Source organism: Neofelis nebulosa, chromosome 7 (genome assembly GCF_028018385.1).
Source record: "Neofelis nebulosa isolate mNeoNeb1 chromosome 7, mNeoNeb1.pri, whole genome shotgun sequence".
Lineage (NCBI taxonomy): Eukaryota > Metazoa > Chordata > Mammalia > Carnivora > Felidae > Neofelis > Neofelis nebulosa.
In genome coordinates this window covers 149,538,982-149,550,409 of record NC_080788.1, presented here as the reverse complement: position 1 = coordinate 149,550,409, position 11,428 = coordinate 149,538,982, and the positions used below count along the sequence as shown (strand labels likewise).

The 11,428-nt window shown below is 45.8% G+C and overlaps 1 pseudogene; it reads left to right on the top strand.

Moving 5' to 3' along the window:
* Positions 1 to 2,545: 2,545 nt before the first annotated feature.
* Positions 2,546 to 11,428, top strand: LOC131518056 (immunoglobulin heavy variable 3-74-like; annotated as a pseudogene).

Genomic DNA, 11,428 nt, shown 5'->3' with positions numbered 1-11,428 from the left:
TAAACTTATACTGGTTGAGGCCCCTGGGTGGCTCAGTTGGTTAAGCGTCTGACTTCGGCTCAGGTCATGATCTCACAGCCCGTGAGTTCGAGCTCCACATTGGGCTCTGTGCTGACAGCTCAGAGCCTGGAGTCTGCTTCAGATTCTGTGTCTCCCTCTCTCTCTGTCCCTCCCATGCTCATGCTCTCTCTCTCTCAAAAATAAATAAAAACATTTCAAAAATAAAATTATCATGGAACCACAAAAGACCCTGAATCCGCAAAGCAATCATGAAAAAGAAAAAAAACTGGAGGCATCACAATTCTGGATTTCAAGCTATATTACAATGCTATAGTCAGAAAGACAGTATAGTACCTGCATAAAAATACACACATAGATTAACGTAACAGATTGTAAAACCCAGAAACCGACCCATAACTATATGGTCAACTAATCTTCGACAAAGCAAGAAAGAGTATCAAATGGAAAAATGAGAGTCCCTTCAACAAGTGGTGTTGAGAAAACTGGACAGCAACATGGAATTGTAATGAAACTGGACCACTTTGTACAATACACACAAAAATAAATTTAAAATGGATGAAAGACCTAAATGTGAGACAGGAAACCATAAAAATCCTAGAGGAGGACACAAGCACCGTCTTTGACCTTGACCAGAGCAACTTCTTACTAAACATTGTCCCCAGAGGCACGGGAAACAACAGCAAAAATGAACTATTGGGATCTCATCAAGATAAACAGGTTCTACACAGCAAGGAAATAATCAACAAAACTAAGGCAACTGACAAATGGGGGAAGATATTTGAAAATGACATATCAGATAAAGAGTTAGTATTCAAAATATATAAAGAACTTATCAAACTCAACACTCAAAAAAAAAACAAAAAAAAATCCATCATGGATAAAGAAGATGTGGTATATCAATACAATGGAGTATGACTCGGCAATCAAAATGAATGAAATCTTGCCATTTGCAACTATGTGGATGGAATGGGAGGGTATCATGCTAAGTGAAATGAGTCAGTCAGAGAAAGACAAAATCATATGACTTTACTCATATAAGGTCTTTAAGAGACAAAACAGATGAACATAAGGGAAGGAAAACAAAAATAATATAAAAACAGGGAGGGGGACAAAACAGAAGGGACTCATAAATATGGAGAACAAATTGAGGGTTGCTGGAGAGGTTGTGGGAGGAGGAATGGGCTAAATGGGTAAGGGGCACTAAGGAATCAACTCCTGAAATCATTGTTGCACTATTTGCTAACTAATTTGGATATAAATTTTAAAAAATAAAAAAACAAACATGTTAATGAAAGAAAAAAAAAGAAGTAAATTACCTCCAAATGATCATGTCCACTATGAAAGCCGACATCTGACAGCATATTGAACAGAAAAATATGAAAACCATTCCTTCTACATCAAGATCAGACAATGATGATCACCCCCAACATAAGTATTCAACATGATAACTTGAAGAATAAACATGCTGCCTCAAACCATATCAACGTGTCACATTGATGATTTGGATGAAAGTCACGTGAGAAACAGCCAGTCCAAGGACACTCAGACCATCCTTTGTCCCTTGACAGCACGAAATAAATCTCCCTTGGGAAAACTCCCTTACCTGTTCCAGGAGGGAAGAACTATCCTTAGCACCACAATAAGGAACACAGGGACAAGAAGGCTGCGAAAACAAACCTAGTTGTTGACTAATTAAATACCCCCAAACCCACACCTTTGTTAACTCTTGCCAAATCAAATGTTTTGTTGTCTGAAAGTCATAAGTGCCACCTGCTTTGTACATTCTCTGGGTGTCATATCATTAGGAAGGCCATGCACTTGCAAAATGAAATGTATCCTCCCCTTTAGATCAGTCTTATGGCAATTGAATCCTTACACCAGCTGAAACCCCAGAAGAAGGGAAAAGCATTCTTCTCCTACAACTGGAAGAAGTACTCACAAACTTTGGTAATAAAAAGAAATAAAAGACATTTAAAACAGTGAGAAGGAAGAAAAATTGCCTGTTTGTAGATGACATGATCTTAAACATAACAAAAGCCTAGAGATACCACAAAAAATATTAGAACCAGTTTTTAAAAATGAGGAGAAGTGCAGGATACATAATGAACAAAAATAAATAAAAAATAAACCACCTGTGATTCTACACACCAGCGTGGAAATATATGCAAAACAAATAACAAAATTATAGAAGTGAAAATTTCACAGAAAAAAGTATTTGGGATTAATATCAAAAAGGATGTAAAATAATTGTAGAGCGAAAATGACCAATGTTGATGAAAGACATGTAAAACTGCACACGTGCCTGCAAATATACCTGTGCTCACTAATTAAAATTATTCATATTTTCACAGCACCATCCACACAAACTAATGTAGAAATGCGTCCCCAACCCTGTCGTTCACTTTTACAGAATCAAATCTAAGTCTGAATCTTGATATATATGTCAGAGGACATGCAAATACTGCCCTCTCTGTAGCCCTCTGTAGTGCCCTCGGCCGCCTGCAGCTGGGAGAGGAGCCCCAGCCCCAGGAGTCCCAGGTGTTCCCATTCTGTGATCAGCACAGAACACAGAAACCTCACCATGGAGTTTGTGCTTGGCTGGATTTTCCTTGTTGCTCTTTTGAAAGGTAATTCATGGTGAATTAGAGACACTGAGTATGTGAGTGGGTATGAGTGAGAACCAGTGGATGTGTGACAGTTTCCTGACCAAGATGTCTGGTGTCTGCAGGTGTCCAGTGTGACGTGAAGCTGGTGGATTCTGGGGGAGACCTGGTGAAGCCTGGAGGGTCCCTGAGACTCACCTGTGTAGCCTCTGGATTCACCTTCAGTAGCAACAGCAAGGACTGAGTCTGCCAGGCTCCAGGGAAGGGGCTGCAGTGGGTCGCATATATTAGATATGACGGAAGGAGCACAAGCTATGCAGACTCCATGAAGGGCCGATTCACCATCTCCAGAGACAATGCCAAGGACACGCTATATCTGCAGATGAACAACCTCAAGACCGAGGACATGGCCACATATTACTGTGCAAGAGACACAGAGGGGGGACCCCAATGGAAGCCCAGACACAAACCTCCCTGCAGGAGGGGATCAGCAAAACCAGGGGGGCACACACAATGCACAATTCTGGTTTGTGTTTCCAGAGGCAGGTGCAGATGGAGGTTACAGGCAGGTTTCCTGTCAGGGTCAGGGCCTTCCTCTCCACACAGCAGTTTCCCCAGGGAGGCTCTCTGGGCACAGGATTCTGTGCTTACCAATTAACTGTCTAAATTAGATACTTGTTGTCATAGGAAAACTACACTAACGTGCACAAAAGACACAGTTCTTTGCATTGCTTACTCCTGTCCCTCAATATGAGTGAATTGCAGATATCCTGAGGCACAACAGCTGAACATTTACAGGAGTCCCAGATGCATTCCCAGTGCAGCCAGGACCACAGGATCCCACAGCTCCTCCTTATCCTCACCCAGCCATTGTCCCAATAAAACAACATGACACTTCCCACCTAGCTGTTGCTACTCAGGACTTTAAGTGAGCTACAGCTTTATGCCATTCCTCTAAAGAAGAGATAATTCATCTCCATTTATTAGGATTCTTCCGAGGCACAGGGCCCAAAGCACATTGGTTTACATGATTGAATACACTGATAAGCCCCACCTTCCACTCTCACATGCTGGAGACCCAGGAAAACCAGAGGTGTAATTCTCATCTAATTCTGAACTACTCTCTAGTCTCACAACGTGGAAAGCTGATGATGTAACTCTCAGAACAAGGGCCAGAGGATACCACTGTTCCAGTTCAAACAAGCACATGGGAAGTAAAAATGAGGGAATTCTTCCTCCCTCTGCATCAGATTTTCTTCAGAACCTTAATAGATTGGGTGATGCTGAGGCAGACAGAAACCATGGGTGGAAATGCCAGTCTCTTCTGGAATAGTTAAGAGACATCCACAGAAACAGTGGAGAAACTGGGCACCCATGACGCAGTCAAGATGACACATAAAGGTAATCAAGACAAGTCAACCTTCTGTAAATGTGCAGTTCAAAGACTGAAGGTTTAGAAGTCCATGCCATCATTGGGGTGGAGTCTGGTGGGCGTAGCAGTGCTCCAGGGGAGAAGCAGCCCCGTGGCCCACAGGGAGTGCTACAGTTTGAGGATCCCTGAGTCACATCGGGTGAGACAGTTACCTTCTTGGAGTGCATTTTCATGGGGCAGGAGAGCTGACAGGCACCGTTGCACTGCCCTGGTCATTAGCATAGGAGCCTCTGCTGAGAGCAGCTAAACGGACGCTGCTTCTTGTTGTTCTTCACCATGAACTCCAAGCCCTAGTGTTCATGCAACTGCCCTTGTGGGATAACCAGCTCCAACCACAGCATAGCGAGATGCTCTCCCAGAGGATCAGTGAGATCACTGTCATACTGAGTTCATACAATCTGGTGTATTCAAACCCAGCTAGAGCTCCTGAGATAAAACATAACAGCCCTGAGATGCCAGGTGGGCCAATTGTTTCAAACAGACAGGATGAAGGCAGGGTTGTGGGGTGTCCTTGGCGTACCCTGATGACTTCCATATGCAAGATGGAACCCCATGCACTGAAGAGGGATGCTGCTATCATGGGAACTTCACTGAACGCACTATGCGCTGCTAGGAAATCTTTGCAAAATTCTGGAAAGGTGAAGATGTCTGCTATGCCATAAATCAAAAAAGCAGCCGATATGGACACTGCAGAAGACCCTGGGGAATTCAACGCTGAACCCTGTTCCCACACAGACGAGCCGTGTGGAAGGCTGCAGTGTAGGATTGTCACACATCTCCCTCAGCTGCAAGAGCATGTTGGATTCCATCCATCTGAGATATCAGGGTTCTGGTGTTTGCGGCTGAATTCACATAGTAGCACAGGAACAACCGAGATTGGTCATGTGAGAACTGGTACCCCCTATGCTTCTGGAAAGCTCTGTCAGGACACCTACTGCACTGGCAGTGTGGCTCAGCTGAACTATGACTGTATCCCGGAGAAATGCAGTCACAGAGGGTCGTGCGACAATAACAGGAACTGCCATTGCCACATAAGCTGGGATCCTCCATGGTGCACTGGATGAGGCACTGGTGGGAGCACAGGCAGTGCACCCCTCCAAGAAGAAGGCGGCCAGTGAGGCAAAGTGATGAATCCCTGTTATATCTCAGAGCGGTTTTTGGTCCCATTTAAGCCATAATGGCTGCATTCCCTGTGGTGTCACCACAAATGTCAAATTATCAACCCCGAGAAAGTTAAGGGACTGATTGTTGCTGACGACAATCCATAATTAGCCTCCTGACTGCTGAACAACTATAGACAATCCAACTGGCACATGTGTGAAAATACAGTAATGAGGCTGCAGAGCTGACATCCACATTTCGGGGGTCTGCAGGAGACACAGGGGTCCACAGGCACATCACAGCTCTGACACACATCTCTCATGGCTCACTGACCACAACGCTGATATAAAACTTAAACACTGCATGCTTGTGGCCTCTACGTATATATCTAAGCTTCCAAGAGCCCAAACTGAGCCCGAGATTATGGCAGAGGGCCTGAGTCAGCATCTGGGTCTTGAACTGAGGTATATGCTTCCAGAATTAAGAGAGGTTCACACAAGCTCTTTAAGGGACAAATTCATAAGTTGTCTCCAAAACTGTGCGGTTGCACACTGAACATTTTCTCATTCTCCAGGTAATCTGTCTTCCCCCAGTCCCAATGTGGATTCTGGGTAATGGAGGGCTACCACCCACCCACACTGCCTGTTCCACACTGGGGTGTCTGTGGGCTGTGAGGGAAGGGGACTGGCATTAGGTTCCACCTAGCACAAGCTGTGCCTCCATGGAGACAAAATTTCCAAATGTGGGAGACTGAGACTGTGAGACTGAATGGAGCACCCAATTAAATAAATCAGAAAGGCAGGCAAAGTGCCTATGGATGATCTGGCATCCAGTTGGAGCCCGATAAATGTGAATCCCTGCTCTCTTTCTCTTGCCTACTTTTCAGTGAGTTTAACCTTAGATAAGGATCTGCCTAGGATTCCCACTGGTTTTCTGAGAGACTTCTCGAATAACCACACAGAGGTGAGCCTGTGAAAAGTTAGGGACTTCAGCCCCATGCATTCTCAAGTTATCAGGTACTTGCTACCCTGTTTTCTGTGCCCTGATCACTGGGACTGTGTGAAGGAGGCCTGCCCTTCCCAAGATCCTTGTGTACGCTTGCTTCTGAGCCCTGTGAGTCATAAATCCTGTGCCTCCATTTCCTTTGTTGGGGGTGCACGGAAACCCCAGCTTGAGTCAGGAGGGCCCCATGCATCTCATGTATCCAAAGCCAGAGCTCAGATGCCTAGGGAGCTGCCTATCCACCCCCTGAGCAATGGCTCTTCCCTATTCCTTCATCACGATACAGTCTACATGTTCTTAATTTTGTACAACAGCTGGGGTCCCCAACACATTTGTCCCCAGGGATGGGATTGGGGGCCTAGGTGGTGCCCTCCAACAATGTTTTAGCACTGAAAATGGCTCACTCGTTTCTTACCCCCACATCTCAGCTGCTCTGGGAAGGAGCTGGAGCTTGCTGGTGGTCTGTAGCTTTGCTTTGGGCTGATGCAAGGTGTTGCCAGAAACCCCTACCCTAAGTTACCAGTGCCATAAAAGGTCAGACTCCCTGCAGAGACCAACAATCAGGCACCGTCCTGGGGTTCCAGAGGTGTGTATTTCATACTCAGTGAGATATTGCTGGACACCGAAGACCATATGCCTAGATTAGTGTCGAAGAAGACGCCAGCTGCTGGGTCCACTGTGTTGCAGCCAGTACCCTGGTGTTGTGTTTGCTTAGCCATGCCTACCTAGTGACAGAGGCAACTCTACCAGGAGCATCATGTCTCCCTGGGTGGAGGACACGACCAAGGCAACCTCCCCCTACTGGCTGTATTCGTCCCTGCTGTTGACAATGGCTCCCTATGTGACAGGTGTTGAGGGGGACACTGCAGCGTGGGAGGCCTAATCACACGTGTCTGGGAAGAGTTAACTTCTATCCCAGGTCTTCACTACACCAACATATCCACGGACCAGTGTGAAAGAGAAATGGTGACAGGCACTACACCATCATGAAAATGCAAGGTTTCCTGGAATCATTTATCCAAAGGGAGGGAGACAAGGACATTGATTGGCTCTAGTGGGTCTTCACAATTGGCTTCAAGCTGTTCCTTTAAGCACTTGACATACTACAGCTGTCTGGATTAGTCCAAGTGCCCCAGATTCATAAATCACTGAAAAGCTCAAGGTATCAGCGGCCTGTTTACTTAGAGACAACCTACGGAGCTTCCAGTCTTTTCACTGTATCAAAAGGCTATGACAATCACCCCAAGGCACATGGCAAGAGACACACATGAAGGAAAAAGGGGAGGGCTCTGAGGAAGAGGCTCCCTAGGTCCCCAGAGCCCACAGAGGTAGGAAGAAAGAAGCTCTGATTCTCCGGACTTGGATTTTTATGGCACGACAGCACAGGCCCACTGGGAGAGGTCAAGCCCAGGTGATGCAATCCAACTCTAAGATAGAATGGGGACAATTCAATGGGTGTGGGGTTTTTTTTTTTTGCCTTATGTCATGCGCCCATGAGCCCTTGTCCATTTCAACCTGGAGGAGAGGCACTTGACAACAGAATCTAAGGAGTTCTTGAAGGACCACTCTGATCTTAAGCCTTGTGCCAATACAGTTCACGGAAATACCAGCTGTAGTGTAGCAGGCATTAGCATGCATGCCATAGTCAGATGTGAAAAGGAGAATTTTCAAGAAGCCCAAGACTTTTTTGCTGCAAATGCTGACGGGATCACCACCTCCATAGATAGGAGCCCACAGGAGGGTCCCAGCAGTGCCCCATTCAAGGGGTGGAACTTCAACCCAGATATCTTGCTCTAGAGATGATGCCCACACTTCTCTTTATGCACAGCTCTGAGAAGAGGGGTCCCTAATGACTTAATCTCAGGACAGCCTGAACACAAGTCGGAAACTTTGATCAGACTCTTTGGGATATTCGAGAGAATGCTGTAGTTACCCCTTGGGTGGGTGCCATCACTTCTCTGGGCATGACAGCCCTGGTAGTGGGGAGCTGGGATCCCAGTGGGTGGGGAGATGCCAAGGCCCCTGCCTAGGGACCTGGAGGTTTGTGGAGTATGTCCTTCCTCCTGGGACAACTGCCTCTACACTTCTGTAATTACCGTGTAGGACACAGACACAGACAACACTTTATTTCTCTCATTGACCCTGAAGCAGAGGTACAGTGCTTCCCAGGAACCCCTCCAAATATAAGTGTGGTGCCCTTTAGCTTACTAGGTATAAAGGGAGGGATAGTAGAAGGGTCTCAACATCGCTTTGATGTCACTATTGGAAGAATCTTTACTGAATCTCTTTTAGCAACTGTGGCCCCTTTGACCGTGCATTGTCTTGTTAATGATGTGGATGCCCTCACATGCCATCAAGGCCAGTGGGAACAAACCCAGTGCCTGGCTTTCCTGGGGGGAGCTATATATCAGGAGTCTGTAGGACTGCAAAATGCACCACCACCCCACATCCAATTAAAACAGTATATGCACATCAATATTGTGCGCAATAGAGGACTGAGTAATTGCAACCCATAATTCAAGATTTACTGAAGAAGGGGGGACATTAAACACACCATTTCTCCTTTCAGTCTGCCCACTTGATGGGCATTAAAGCCCCCTCCTAACAGGTGGCGCTTTACACTTGACTACTGAAATGTAAATGCACAGCTGTCCATAAGATGGCTCACATTCCCAAGACTGTCTAGGCAGTTGAGGGTATCTAAAGGGCCAGAGGGGAGACTCTGTCATGACTGAGCTAGCCAGTATGTCCCATTCAGCATCGATTACCAAGGAGTCCCAGCCACAGTCTGCTCTCAACCTGTACATCTCTATCCTGCTGCCTTGGGAATTCCTAACAGGCCAAAGAGTGCCAAGATGTTAGGCTGACCAGCTCATGTACAGCCTGTCATGAGTTCCCACTGGTCTGGGCAATTGAGGGTCACTGTCACTGGTCAATTATCATGCATTCCTGAAAGTTTGTGAGACACGGGAGGCCTGCAGCCCTTCAGCAGCTATAAGGTGGGTTTTGTCACCTGACTGAGCTACTCCAGATTTTTGGTCTACTCTCATATGACTTGTGCTGTTAGGCAGCCTTACCTGGAAGTGGCTGAGCTATGTCACTTGATGCACAGGTAGTCTGAGTGCCAATGAAACATTTTGTGATCTGGACAGTGTTTGTGCCATGGGGGTTATGCTGGAGCACCTAGTGACCATCTGGCACCAGATTGCCTTGCTATGTCACCGAGAGAGAGAACCTAGCACCATGACTGTCTTCATACAAAGGGAAATATTCTCTCCCAATACTTCACCTGAGCAAAGGACCATCCTGAAGCTTCCATCAAAGTTGTGGTCCCAATCAATGCAGTGGAAGGAAAGGCAGAGTGACATTGTCGTTCTGGTTGTGGATACCACACCCTTCCATTTGTCCATCCACATGGTGCGTTCACCTGCTTGCATTGGCAGGAAATAACACTACTTTGGGGCTTACCTGCTATCCTGATGTCAAAACAATTGACAATCAGACTGATTATTTACTGTAGACGGGACTTGGAAAACTGCTGTAAGGGTCTGTGTCTGACCTGCTGAGATAACTACACAGGTGAATGGGGCAGATGCAGTCTGAAGACAGACAGTCATAGAGGTTCAGAGGGAGAGCAGAAAATGTAGTCAGTCTTTAAATAGTGGGGGAAGGGGTAGGCTCCATTTTAAAAAGTTTTTTTTCCCCTGACAGGAAAGAGCCGAAAAATGAAACTAGGTGGAAATGCAGTTTTTTGATCCATGACCTACTATGTGATGCCATGTGTTTCTGGAGCCTGGGAATTGGCTCTGGGAATCCTTACCTATGGTCGTTGTGGGGATGGCCATCCAGGATCTTGACGATGGCATTTTCTGGAACTATTTTGTGCAGCTGGCATGAATCCAGAAAAATCTTTCCTTAATTCTGTTGGCAGTGTAGTCGGTTAGCAGTTCGTCATAAGGTCCTTCTCAGCGAGGTGGCACTGGGTGCTCTCTGAAGACCTGATGAGCGTCCCATATTCTGTAGAAAGGGTTGCATGGCTAGGCAGTGGCAGAGGCCATGTTCTTATTGTCTATGGATGACATAACCCAAGTGCACCTGTTACTTCTTGGACATGGCTATGCATGGCATCAACTTGGTCATATAAGTTATCATAAATTTCACTCAATCAGGGAAGAAAGGGTTAAGGACTCCTTTCTAAAATACTGTTGCAAAGGGGGTCAGTCCCTGCCTGCTATTTGGAGCATTCCAAATATCATTAAGGGCCAAGGACAATGATTCTGGATGTTCCAGGCCAGTTTCCAGGTGGATTTTTCCTGAAGGAATTTTGTGTCTAGTTTTTCATGTTCCATATCTGTTCCCCTAATCCACATATCCTCATTGTCCGCTTCTGTGATGATTAAGGATGATGTGGGGTATAAAATTCTAATTATCACCCCCAAGTCTTTGCAAGTACGTAGTTTGTCTAAGTGCTGAAGTGAGTTCCTTGGTCTGGCTAAATCCATAATGGAATGGCAAATCCAGGAACCATTTCAGGCATTACATTCTTTACCACAGTCGTGGCAATGGCATGTCCAGTCAGTCAGCATCAGTCCATCCACCAAACAAGCAGCCATTTACCAATGAGGAAGCCAATTTGTCAAATCCATCTGGAGAGCCCCAGTGGGCAGGGAGGGGCTACCCGCCCATAGACTTCCTTCTAGCTCTGCAAATATTTGCTTGCCCCTTTTCTAGTATGGTGTAGTCCCCCCTGCATGCTTTGTTCTCTGTGCCTTTGCTTTTATATCAAATCAATCATTCTCAAGTGAATGTCATCATATTTATCTTTCATGTTTTCTTTGAAGGCATTTAGGTTCAAGTTTTCTTCTTAATCCTTCATCCATTTTGAGATTTTTTTTTGTCGACGTATATGTATGAAGAAAGATTATGGCCAAATGTTATTATTTTGCATGTATATATCAATACTATTTTTTAATTTTTACTTTGTTTTTGAGGGAGAGAGACAGATCATGAGTAGGGAGGCACAGAGATAGAGGCAGAAACAGAATCCAGGCCCTGAGCTGTCAGCAGGAGCCTGATGTGAGGCTTGAACCCACAAACCGTGAGATCATGACCTGAGTGGAAGTGGGATGCTTAACCTACCAAGCCACACAGGTGCCCCTAGTCAACACCATGTTTAAGAGACAGTATCCTCCCCCCACTGTGCATTGTTGGAAATCTCGTGGAGGATTTGCTGAGTGCATCTGCAAACTTCTACTTCTGGGCTCCGTAA